The sequence below is a fragment of the Nyctereutes procyonoides genome, unplaced genomic scaffold (genome assembly GCF_905146905.1).
Source record: "Nyctereutes procyonoides isolate TBG_1078 unplaced genomic scaffold, NYPRO_anot_genome, whole genome shotgun sequence".
NCBI lineage: Eukaryota > Metazoa > Chordata > Mammalia > Carnivora > Canidae > Nyctereutes > Nyctereutes procyonoides.
The window spans coordinates 7,298,522-7,312,049 of record NW_026575028.1 but is presented as its reverse complement, the minus strand read 5'-3'; the positions used below and the strand labels follow the sequence as shown (position 1 = coordinate 7,312,049).

At 47.7% G+C, this 13,528-nt stretch overlaps 1 protein-coding gene across 1 annotated transcript in view; it reads right to left on the bottom strand.

Annotated features, from left to right (window-relative positions):
* Positions 1 to 13,528, bottom strand: part of CD9 (CD9 molecule) — a 33,113-nt gene that overhangs the window by 14,780 nt on the left and 4,805 nt on the right. The window lies entirely within an intron of this gene.

Sequence of the window (13,528 nt, the reverse complement as noted above, 5' to 3'; positions counted from 1 at the left end):
ACTTCAGGTCTCCCTTGGGGTGGGGAGGTCCCACACGTTTGGATCCCACCCAAAACCTAGCATCATCCTAGCATCAAAGCCACAGAACTTCACTAAAATGAAGAAGAAGCAGCTGGCTCTGGAGAAATGGAAAAAGCAGTCATTGACCTCAGTTTCTTATGCCTATAAACTCACCAAAGGGAGGTGGGGGAGGAAGGATCAAGACACCAAAGTAGAAGGCTCGGGCAGGCCGGGGAGCACATGGCTTACAAAAATCAGAGCGAGCCCTGCTGCCTTTCTGGATTGAATTACTGAGTTAATTGGCCTGAGAGGAAGATACGTAAGTCATGAGCTGCCCTATTTTTTTTCTAACACTATTGGAGAAATTGCATCGGTTGGCTGGGTCTCCATGGATGGCCCAGGGTCACAGGGCCACACAGAACTGGCACCACCTAATAATGGCTCATGGTTGTACAGGGGGCACTATCTATCCTCCAAGAATTCACTTTTTGGTGTGGCATGGAGGGGTGCCCAGCCCACCCCCACCTGGCTCTCACCCCTAGGAACTTGGAATACCGGGAGAAAATAAATGGCAAGAACCAGAGAGAGCCGTAACTCTGGAAAAAAGGGGCACTGAGTCCATTACGAAGGGACTCCATAAAACAAGAAAACAGGGGTCTGAAAGGCCAAGAGGGTACCGGTTTCCTCCCAGGTGAATGTGCTGACATGTGGCCAGAACACTGGCCTGTACAGTTACCACAGCTGCCATCTTGCTCGTGCAACAATGCAGGGATCTGAGCAGGTCTGATGGAGATGTTCAGTTGGCCAACCTTAGCTCACTCCTCCCCCACCCCCGAAAAAGAGTGATCTGCTCAAGACCACAACCTGTGTGGTAGGGATGGAAGTGCAAAGTCCAGAGCCTCTATTCCCAGCCTCTATTCCCAGCCTCAGGCACGATGGAGTCTATCTGGTGACCTCCTTTCCCAAAGGAAGCCAAAGAGAAACATCTTGGTTTTGCTGAGAAAAGCTCCTTTGCCTTCAGGCCAAAAATGGCGTCCTATCCATCTGACAGAGTGCAGAGAAAAAGGATAGCTACCCTTCATTGTTCTATTGGGAATTCTTAAATTCTTCACATGTGTTGGTTTTTTCTTAGACGATAACCATGAGAAAAACCTAAATTGAGCACATTCTACAAAATACTTGGCCAGCACTTCTCAGAACTGCTAAGGTCATCTCTGAGACACCAGGGAAGACAAGTGTCCCAGATCAGCGATGAAGAAGACATAGTAATTGTCACATGGGTCTCGTGGATGGGACCCTGGCACAGAAAGAGGACCTGACAGATAAATAAGTGAGAGCCGAATGAGCCTAGTTAACAGTAATGTACCACGTTGGTTCCTTAGTCATGACACATGGAGTGTGGTAGTAGAGGTATTAACCATAGGGGAAATGGTGGGGGATAAAGAGGCTCTCTATACTCTCTTTGCAACTTTTCTGTAGATCTGAAACTGTTCTAAAACTAAGAATATTTACATATACATACGTGTATGTATGTGTGTGTGTGTGTGTGTGTGTGTGTGTGTAGTATTTGGGAGGACTTCTTCGAAGCTTCCAGGTCTTTCTATCCAAAATTCCAAACAGAAACAAACCCTCTCTTCCTCTAGGCTTACTGCTCCTGGTTGCCGAATGTTCTGATACCTGCACCTTAGCTGGTGGCTTACAGCCTCCAGGTCCCCAGAAAGTAGTCACCATATGACACACCGAGCCTGCCTCCCGCCCTCCATGTGGGAGCGCAGCCATTGCCCAAGAGTCTTACGTGGCTTAGGTCAGTCACTCAGTTTTAAGTTTTAAGGCATTAACTGTGTCTTCAGGTTTCCTGAGGTCTCAGCAGCATGACTCTGCTGAACCCTGACCCCACATCTTCCTCAGCTGCCCCTTAGATGGTATCACTCAAGTTCCCAAATAAGTCTCATGTGTTCTCACCTCTGCTCACGCCAGCCCTCCCTCCTGGAAGGCAGTCTTGGCCACCTAGGCCTGCTGCTTCCCTATCAAGATGTCCTCAGTCTCCCCCTAAGGGAACACAATCCCATGAGCTTTGAAGGTGTTCTCTCCAGTGCCCTTCCTGTCATAGGTGTGCTGGGGTCAGGTCTCACTAGAGCACAAGCTCCTTCAGTGCCTGGCTGCTTCTCAGTCCTTCTAGTCCCCTGCTCTAACCACATCTTGGTCACGATAGTGAGTAATGATAAATCGGTGAACAAAGCATCAATCAATCAATCAACAAATATTTATCCAATAAATGAGAGGATTACTTCAATGGGACAGAATCTCAAACTCCCACGAGAATCCTCTCTCTCTCTCTCCGGTCCTCTTTACTTCAACAAGCCTCCTCTCCCATCTGGCTTTTCATTCAGATCCAACTTCTACTGTCTCACCACCATAGGTAGAAGCTGCCAAGAACAGTAACTTGTCCAGAGCAAATGCTGAGAAAGACCCATGAGGGCATGTGATGAATACTGCAGTGAGACTGAGGACAAATCCATGTGAAGTCTTTTGAAAATGAGAGTTTATGAAAAAGCCATGAGTCACTGTCCTTGCCCCACAAAAAAATCCAGTTTGACATTCCCATCTTTGCTGAGCGCACAGGTAACCCAGTCCCCCACGGCTTATGCCAGTTTCAGGGAACATGAACACCTAGCAGGGCCCCCACTTGGGCCCTGGTCATCTCCTCGGCCACCACCGAAAGCATGACTTGTTAAGGGCACCCACGCCAAGATGAACACTCCAGTGAGTCACACTATAAACCTGACTGGAGGGCCAGGCCCAGAAATCTTTTTTTTTTTTTTTCTTCAGGCCCAGAAATCTTACACTAAAACACACCTGGAGTTACGGGAAATGTCTTTTAATCCCAAAGGAGGATTGAAAACAAATCAAAACATAATGCCACTTAGGTGCACCTGGTTGCTCTGGACCCTATGCCAAGTTTGCAAAACTAGTTCTAGTTAGAAACTGAGGAAGTATTTACATATATTCAGCTCCACTATCAGAAACGCTTGAACAAAACCTGCAGAAAGATATGACAAGAAGGATGGGATCCCTGGGTGGCGCAGCGGTTTGGCGCCTGCCTTTGGCCCAGGGCGCGATCCTGGAGACCTGGGATCGAATCCCACGTCGGGCTTCCGGTGCATGGAGCCTGCTCCTCCCTCTGCCTGTGTCTCTGCCTCTCTCTCTCTCTCTGTGACTTTCATAAATAAATAAAAAAAAAATCTCTAGCTCCATCCTTAAAAAAAAAAAAAAGATATGACAAGGAGGAACAGTGCGTGTGTGTATGTGTGTGCACACGTGCAGGTAGCACTGCATCCCACCCCTCAGGTGGAAAGGGCCCTGTTTGCCTTGGACAAATCCCACTTCAAAGAAAAAATCTTCTCATGGCAAACAAACTGGGTGGTCTTGGCGAGGCCCCCTCTTTCCTTCTGTAATATGACCTGACTGGTCAAACTTTTTTTCAAGGACAAAATACTCATTATGATTTCTCTAACCAACTGCCTTAGGAAGCCCAGAAGAGGGAGAGTGGATCATTCTCCACACCTGGTTTCTGAGGCTGGCCTCAGACTTTCAGTAGTCACACCTGCACTTTGGTGGGGTTGGAGGTAGGCAGCAGTAGGACACAACAGGGGCAGGGGAAGGAGGGGTACTTGCTCTCCTGCTTCCTTTTCATTGTCCCTCTGGAAAACAATGCCCGTTCTTGTTACTTTGGTGAACGTGTGCTCAAGGAGATGCTACCACATTCTTCCGGAAGGGGCAGGTGGCATTATAGAAAGAATGACAGAGCAAGGAGTAGGAGGCCCTGGCTCTGCCACCTGTGCCACTCAGGGCCTGGTCTACATGCCGTGGGTGTCGGAGTCCCCGGAGGGTATTCTATATGTGTGCATCTGTCTCAGTCCCCCATCCTGCCAGGAGAGTCTCTGGCACACTTCTGCCGAGAAGTCCTGGATTAGCGGCAGGCAGTGGACTCTGGATCTAACTCTGGTCTGCCACCTAGGTGCTGTTTGACACTAAGCACTTTCCTTGGCTTCCCAGAACCAGGGTTGAAAGGGGAGGATTAAATGAGGTAATGCATGTACAACCCTCTGAAAACCACGATGTGGCATAGCCAGATTCTGTAAGGAAAATAACGACAACAATGAACCTTGAGAAAGACAAAAGACGACAGAAGGGTGATTCCTGGCACTTGGTGGCTGTCCATTGTGTCCCTTTATGATCTGAGGAGGTAGCTGGGCAGGAGGGAGCAGGGCGATTAAGGACACAGGTTCTGGTTTCTGTGGGTCTGTGCGAGTGCCCTGTGGTGGAGGGACGATGGATAAATTTACCTTCCCCACACCCATACATGCCTCCCAGAGCTCTGCTAGGATGAGGCAGGAATGGTAATTTGAATTACCTCCACGGGAAGGAGGTATTCATGGAGCAGACCAGAGAAGAAGGGGATTTTACCTCTTTACTTCCTTCAGAAAGATATGCCAGAAAAATAAGTCTTCAGAAGGCTATTTTAAGTTTTTTTTTTTAAGATTTTATTTATTTATTTGACACAGAAAGAGAGAGAGAGAGAGAGAGAGAGAGAGAGAGAGAGAGCACACAAACAGGGGAACAGCGGGCAGAGGGAAAGGGAGTAGCAGATTCCCCCTTGAGCAGGAAGCCAGATGCGGGGCCGATCCCAGAACCCTGGGATCATGACCTGAGCCGAAGGCAAAAGCTTCACTGATGGAACCACCCAGAAGTCCCTTATTTTATCTTTTGTAAAAGGTACCAAGCTTGGGAGACCTGTAGGCACACAGGTGGCACCCAGAAGTCAGTAACAGACCCAATAGCAAGGATGTGAGTTTCCCCTACTAGCATTTTCTGGGCCCCAAAATACCAGTCACGCTTTAAGAAAGCCTCAGAAGTGGAGATAAGGGCCTCTATGTTCACACAGGCTTCAACATTTAAAAACAAGTCAGGCCACCCAGACCTGTGGGCTTGGGCCTCACCCATCTCCATGGTAACCCTGGCTCACCACTGACTGCCAAGCCTTGGACAGGCTGATTCACTGTCAGGAGGCTGGGCCAGGCACTCACTGCAAGCACAAACAGGAACCCAGTCCCTACCACCTCTTCTGATCCTCTCCTGGCATGCTCCTCTGCCACCTCCAAATGAAGGCAGACGCAGTCATCTTTGGAAGGGCAAAGGCCCCCATCAGTGAGCAGCGGCTAGAGTCCTCCTGCACCCAGGCCCACTGTGCGGAGACACCACAAAAGCCAAACCCTGCTCTGCTGAGCAGGAAATACTGCCATGACTTTGCTTTCACTAAGGATCACTAGTAAAATGTTACTTCCCAGCAGAATTTAAAGATATCAGCAAGGGTTTGTTATTAACTTTAGTTTTATTAGAGGCAAGTAGAAAAACCCCAGAGGAGACCGACAGTCCTGGAGACTAAGTCTCTCCAGGAGTAGGATCATCCTAGAGGTCATCTCAGCCCTCTTGATAGCTTCTGCTCTGAGGCTTTTACCAAGCCACCCATCTGGGGACAGTGCTCAGATCTCCAGAACCTGGGCCACTGAGAAACTTGTTTCTAGACCAGCAGATCACACCATGTGGTCCCAGGCCAGCTGCTGCAGTAGCACCTGAGAATTCATTGGACATAAAAATTCACAATCCCTGTCCTAGACTTAACTGAACTAGGAACGAGTGGGGTGCGGCCCAGCAATCCCCCCAGATGATTCGAATGCCTGCTCACATTTTGAGAATCAATGCTCTAGGCCTTGATGTAAACACTGAACTATCGAGAAGGCATAGAGAACCTTTCTCTGGTGGGGAGTTCTGAACCCAGAGGCTAGTTTTCTAAACTCCAGGGCTAAAGGGCAGGAAGCCATGGAGGGAGGGTGGGGTGGGGGTACGAGATCTGGCTGGGCTCAGCTCCCCACAGGGAAGAATTTCTCCATTCCAATTTACACCGCAATTTAGAGAGTGTGGGCTCAGCAGTACCCCCTGGTGCTGTAGAGCCACAGGACCACCCCCAGACTGCTACAAAAGGACAGCTAAGGGGGAAGATACAGGACAGGTCCACGGAAGGAAGCAACAGGTATGAAAGAGATCATGGCTGGACAACTCCATGTTGAACCCTGTCAGCCTGGGAAGGCATAGTAAATGGGTCAAGTTAGAACCTGTGTTTGGCTTCCAAGTAAGTTTTCGCACAGGCTCAGCCCTGTGAACTCTCCTCCCCAAGAAGCCAAAATGCCTTCCACAGCCTCTGCAGCAGGGAACTCTTGGTAAAAACTTCCTCCAGATTTCTTCAACCTGTGTTTTCTCTAGGCTGGGCTGCCATTACGTACAAGCGAATTCTTCTCCTCAGCCAACCCTAAATTTTAGGGGGAAGAATTTTTTTTAAAAGAATACATGCAGAGGCTGATGGGTAATGACACTGTAGGTGAGTGTTGGGTTGACCTCTGGCAGGCTTTTCTGTCCGTGAGCAACTCCTTCAGAGGCTAGAGAAAGGATAATCAATAATGTAATCCCAGGAGCTGTTATTCCCGATGAGAATCAATCCATGCATGTCCCACATTACAGGAAGTGACTGGCCTACACCATCTCATTTAATCCCCTCGTCACCTTTATTTTATAGATGAAACAGGTTCCAGGAGGTTAAGTAACAACTCTCTCAGAAAGACACAGCCAGCAAGAGGCAGCGCTCACACTGAGTCAGACCACATAAGACATCTCAGAGCTACTATCCCTCCTGACACTGTGCTCCCTCCCTGCCCAGCTGGTGAATGGGAAGACTGGAAACCCCTGAGAACTTTCCTTGGGGCTTAAGAAGGGCCTCTGGACGTGCTGAATTTGGCAAGATGCTCTGCCTGAAACCTCAACCTGCCTGCTGCAGTGATGTGATTCTAGACTCAGGGCACTAGCTCCAGTCTAGGGGAAGGCGAAGGGGGATGGAGCACACCGCCACTCACTTCTCCTTGGGGTTCCTTCTCTCTCTCTCCTTCCCCTCCCCCTCTGTTGAGGGTGGGAGAGGTGGTGGTTTCAAGCCCCCCCATCACCAGGTAACAGGGAAAATGCTCCCTTCAGGGACAGCTCTGCCTTCTTTTTTCCTTCCTGCACAGTGTCCACACAGAAGCCACGGTGACTTGGGCTCAGCCCCACTCTAGGTAATCAAGAAAGTTCTTGATCTACCTCTTTTTGGGAAGCATGGACAGTGAACAGGAAAGGTGCTGAGGCCACCCTTCCTGGTTTGGAGGCAGAGATTTCTTCTCCCATGGCTACTGTTAAACTCCCATTTCAACTCCACGAAGGGGAGGCCTCTGCCAAATGGCACCAAGGCTATGGGGCCACATGCAGCTAAGGGCAAAGCTGGTCCACCTTTCCCACACAGCGGGAATCTTTGAAATGGGCATTTCATGGACAGGTGGAAAGATGAGTTCTCTAATTCACCTTCTGAAAGGGATGGAGCTTCATGGTAACATTTCAGCCGGGAACAATCCTGTGTGATGCAACGGAAGCAAGGAGACATGGGGGAATGTGAGTGTTTAGGACACTTCAATCTCTGAAATGTTCTGAGAGGCAGTAGTAACAGTAACTAACAGCCATAACTGCCAGAAGGAACGTCTGAGCTCTTGCTCTGAGCCAGGCACTGTGATATGCTTGATATTAAATATGCCATCATTGGGGCACCTGGGGGGCTCAGTCAGTTAAGCCTCTGCCTTAGGCTCAGGTCATGATCTCAGGGTCCTGGGATTGCACCCTCGCATTGGGCTCCCTGCTCAGTGAGGAGCCTGCTTCCCCTCCTCCACATGCTCTCTTTCTCATAAATAATCTTAAAAAATGCCATAATTTTTAACAACCCAATGACTTTGGTGGTATTACCTTCACTGATCAGATAAGGAAAGTGAGGCATAAGCAGAGTCAACATTTGCTGCCTCCCCAGGAATCTGCATTTAGGACAAGTCAACTCCTCCCATCCCCAACCACCACCCGGGTCATCATAAAGCACCCTGCCACCATGTGCTGCTCTTCTACCATACATCAGGGTGGACCCTCCAGGAGGTCAACAGCAAACCCAACCATCCCTGAGAAGCCAGGCTCCCGGGCAGGCACACTTCTGCCTCCTGCGACCACTTACTGCCCTCAATACTGAGAAAATGATGACACCTATCCTATCCCCTATACAATTCAATATTTAAAAAAAATCAGAATCATAAAATAAATATGAAGAAGTTAAAAAAAGTGCTTGTCTTTCCCATGAAGCTTGGGCATATGCTAATGTCCTGAGCACCTGCTTAGGTTGCCTGCTGACCTTGCAGAGATTCACTTTCTGGGGATTCTGTGTACTTGGTGGTGGTGGGGGGGGTGTCAGGGGAGGGGCTCCAGGGTGGAGGGGTTCAACAGCTACAGCATATGAATGCCATCAGTTTGCTAAGCATGGCTCTTTGGGGCCAACATGTATTCCAGCCTGGCCTCAGGCTAGTGTACGGCTAAGAGGGGAACCTGCTCTATAGGAGCAACAGTGGGATTTCCCAGGGAGAAGAGGAATATGAGGGAGCTAGATTTCTATGGTAAGGTCCTGCTGCCCCTTCTGAATCTAAGAGGGCTGGCTGAACTGAAATAGTTATGATCATCTCTTGAAATAGTTATGATCATCCCAGTTGGAGATGAGGAAATGGTCTCAGAGAGGTAAAATAACTTACCCAAGGTCACAGAGCAGGTATGGAGCAACTTAGCCATCAGCTCTCTCCTTCTGTCACATGCATAGCACTGGCCACACAGAGGTCAGTTATTTGACTGCCTGTCACATTCTTGGTGGAAGGGAGCTAGCGACGTCCCCTCTCTGGGGTGTGGCAAGGGATGAAGGGCCTTGTAAGCTTTTTTTCAGCACACCTTTATGGTAATGAGGCCGCGACCTGGTCTGAACAAGTTCAAGAGTTGAGAAATCCTCCCTTCCAAAGACGAAGTCAGCATCATTTAAAAACCAGAGCCCTTATTCTGACCAAGAGAGGAGAAAAGTTTTAGCTAATATGGTATGTTAGAATTAAGTAGTTTGGGGATGAAGGATCCAGAGGGAGGGCCTCTGCCCAAGATAACCTCTTTCTAAACAAGAAAACTCATTGCAAGTTTCCATGGCCTGCTTGCCAGACATGGAGCACACATCAGCCAGCCTATAAATCTGTTTTCTGCTGAAAACAGGCATTCTGATCTTAACCAAAATCATCTGATGTGGGGGATTGTTTTGGGGATGTTTTCCTTTAAATTCCAGAATACCACATATTTGTTTTCCATTGTGTATGCCTAAGATGCCTGGCGATTACAAACACACACACACACACACACACACACACACACACACACACACACATGCTTTCTCTCTCTCTTTTGTTTATACACTTTAGCCATGTGGACCAGCTAGCTTTCATTCCATCTGTGGGATTGGTTACCACTTGCTTGCATGGCCCTGAGTGGTGGGAGATGCCCCTTTGTTTATACCTTTTAAGCAATGCCATGTGGTGTGTGGATTGGCAGTGTTCGCAACAGGCACAGCCAGCACGGCTCAGTTCAGTGGCCCTCCTTCCCCATCATGGGGTGTTCTGAGCACAAAGCCAGGGGAGGGGCAAGAGCTGAGGTCTCCCAACTGCTGTGTCCAACCTATAATCTATCGTATCCCTTTGCCATGATCTCTGTCTTCATTTCAGGTCTCTTAATTATAGCTGCCATTTGCACAAGGCAGGTTTCAACTTATATGAAGATTTTGGGGATAAATTTAGTACAGTCCTGTAAATGTGTTTTCTCTTATGATTTTCTTAATAGCATTTTTATTTCTCTGGATTGCTTTATTGTAAAAATGTAGCATATAATACAGCATACAGAGTATGTGTTAATTGACAGTTTACGTTATTGGTAAGGCTTCTGGTCAACAGTAGGCTATCAGTAGTTAAGTTTTTGGGAAGTCAGAAGTTATAAAAAGATTTTTGAGTGAGTGGGGATTGGTGCACTGTTCGAGGGTTAACCGTGTGCTCCTGGGCAGCTAGCACTTTGATACTTGCTATGTCCCACACCCTGCCTGCAGCATTTCACTTGTACTCTTTTTCACAATAGACCCAGAAAGTAGGCAATGTTTACTTCCATCTTTTAGATGGGAAGACTTGGACGCAGCAGCAGCTCATCTGAGATCACGTAGCAAATAAACAGCTGAGCAAGAACTTGAACCCCGGACAGTATGATTGCAAAGCCCAGTTTCTCTCTGCTAAACTGTCTTTTTGATCAGTGTCATTAATTTCAGAGTCAGAATTTTGTACTTTTGTCCTGTCTCCTTCCTGGCCATATCTGATCTCATTTCAAAACTGTACCTTCTATTCTTAAAGGTCCCAGGAGAGCCCACCTGGAATAGCAGAGGGCTCTACCTTCTCAGGATGGGAAGGCACCTGCAATGGCCACCTGGCCTGGAGGTGTAACCTGACTTACACCCTGGTCTCTCTCTGAGCCCAGCTGCATGATAGACAGAGTTGAGAGAGGTTGAGAGAGAGAGACAGACAGACAGACAGAGACAGACTGAAAATGCATTTCTTCCTGCTGGCCTCTGGCCCAAGAACCTCATCCACAACCTTGCTGCATTGGCCAGAAAGTCAGTGTGGACACAAGCACTGCTCTGGGAAACAGATTCCCCAGAGTAACTTAACATTTCTTCTCATCCCATCTTAGCTACTGGTGCAAGTCTGGCTGCCCAATGGCCACCGTCCTCGTGTCCCCTGTAGGAATGGCCCCAAGGGGAAGCCCAGAACCTCTGCCCTTTCCCCATAGCACCATCCTGCCAGTGAAGGGCATGACCATAAGCCTGTATTAGAGCCCTGGCTATGGAGTCCTGGGAGCCACCTGCCCCCAGAGGATAATGCCAGCTTCTCATACTAACAGGTGGGCCCTCCTCAGCACTAGGAGAGGAGCTAATTTGTTTGAAATAAGCTTTCTAGGTCTCTTAGGGATTATCTGTCTTAGGGAGTCAGAGCTAGAATATGGTGGGAGTGGGGAAAGTAGGACCAGAAGACGTTCTCAGGTTGGCAGAAAGGAAGCTTTAGAAAGCTTAAGCACAAAAGTAACAGATTTAAATCCATAGCCCTGTATCATGAGAATGAACATGAAGCATTCACATTGCATCAGGGTGAGCAGGAGATAGAGTCTTAGTGGGAAGGGATTCTTGTCTCTGGACTGCATATTCTGCTCCCAGAGCAGGGCTGCTGCGGGGATCAGGGGGCTTGCTGCCCACTGTGTGGGGGTGGGGTGGGAGGGCACTGATGTGAGCTAATGAAAACCAGCACACTGCAACTGCTCACCTAGATGGGAAAAGGTGATATGGATTTGAACCTGTAAATAACTGTCTTAGTCCATTTCGGCTGCTATAAGCAACTACCAACAATGGGGCGGCTTAACAACAAAAAATTATTTTTCACAGTTCTGGAGACTGGAAAATTTGAGATTGAGGTACCAAGAGACTTGGTGTTTGGTGAGGAGATGCTTCCTGGGTCACAGAGGGCTGTCTTCTTGCTATAATTTCACATGGTGGAAGGGAGGAGGGTGCTCCCTGGGGCCTCTTCTTTTATAAGGGCACTAATGCCATCCATGAGAGCTCCATCCTCATGACCTAATCATCCCAAAGGCTCCAGCTCCAAATACCATCACCCTGGGTTGCAGGATTTAACACATGAATTTTGGGGGGAATACAAACATTATAGTCTACAGCACACTATCATTTTTAAAAAGCACCAAACTTCTATTGACTTGCAAAGCAATGAGTTCACAAGTAGGATTTTGCTGATCTATTTAAAGTTTTAATAAATCAGTTTTATCATTTATCATGCTATTGATTCAATCAATGTGGGTTTAAAGATAGAGCTAGAATGCTATAGGAACCTGTTTTGAATAATCAGACAGTTTTACTGTCTGATTACTTTTATTGTATTTTTAAGCCCCAGTCAAGGATTTCCTGCTATGATCCATGTGTTGTGTTGTCTTTATTCTTGGACACTGACATGCAGCTCATAGTGGGGACAGAAGGAAGGGGCTGTGTCTTGAGCAATTTGGAGGCAAGAGCTTAGAAGTCACGAGCCATTGGCCTCCCTGGCCTGAGAGGTGTTCACTGGAGCCTGGAATACACACTGAACATAATAGTAACATGATTAAGCTTTGAAGGCTGACTTTCCTAACAGAGCCAGCGAAAGTCACTGTTTCAGCATCCCTGTACAATGCCCGGCATGTGGACTGAACAAGAAGGACCTTTAAAACCCAGATTTCTGGGGCACCTGGGTGGCTTAGTCGGTTAAGAGGCCTGCATCCAGCTCCCAGTAGGGAGCCTGCTTATCCCTCCCAGAGCTCATGTTCTCTCTCACTGGCTCTCCCTCTCTCTCAAATAAATAAATACAGATCTTCAAAAACAAAAACCAAAAAACCCAGATATCTGATTTTTCTCCAAATCAATAGTCCTCATACCTCTCTACCCAGGGATCTTTGCTAGGATCAAATGAATCCAGGCTCCTCTCCATCAGAGGGCTTTACCTACCCCTGCTACTCAATCAAACTGAGTATCATCTCCTCAGGAGCCCAAATCCCTAAACAATCCACACACCCCCCTCCCTTTCTAAAGTCCTCAAGGGGAAGGCCAGGAGAGGTTGGCTGATTTTAGCCTCTATTTGGTAGGGAAAGAGGCGGAGGGAAAGTCAGAACTCAGTTCTTCCTAAACAAAAACAAATCACCCAAGCTATGGGAAAACCCTAACCCAAGAAGCAAAACTTAGCTAGAAGCTCATAAAGTCAGATTCTTCATGTGGACTGGAAATACAGAACACTCATTAAATTAATCGAGAGTCAAAGCCACTCCTTGGGCAATGATTAAGCTGAGAGTCAGAGCAAGTATGGGTGGGGAGGCTAGCTCTCCAGGCTAGGCTTCTCTTGATCATCAGGGAACTTAGCTTTTCTCAAATCACCCCCAGTCTCTGGGTAGTGGCGAGGCAACCCACTGCTCATGGCTGAAACATGGGATTCAGAACAGAGAAGAGGCTGCCTGGAGACCAAGAGAGAAAAACTAATATGAGGTGTTCATTGGCTTTCAGAAAAAAGCCAAAAAAAAAAAAAAAAGGCATATCATTTTTCTGGAGGCAGGTCTTACTGATTTTGTGGAATTCCCTTAAAAAGTAAGTTAAGGTCCATGAGTCTAGGACGATGGCACACAGTACTTAAAAACCTATTCAGAACTAAGTACTTTTTCGGGGTGGTGGAGGTGGTTGGGGCAGTAGAGGGGGGGGAGCTGGAATTACCGGATGGATGTAATTATTATAAAATTATCTCATCTGGAGACAGGATACTGCTTTCCACAGCTGCATGCCATCACTTGATGGAAAATGAAAATGTCCCGGGACCAGCATTACTTTTTCCACAGAATGCAACAGGCAAGTGATCTGCAGTCAGGCTTCAAAACCATAAATTAAAAAAAAAAAAAAAAAGTATTGTTAAGATTAGCCCTTCTGGTCTCCTGAATTCCA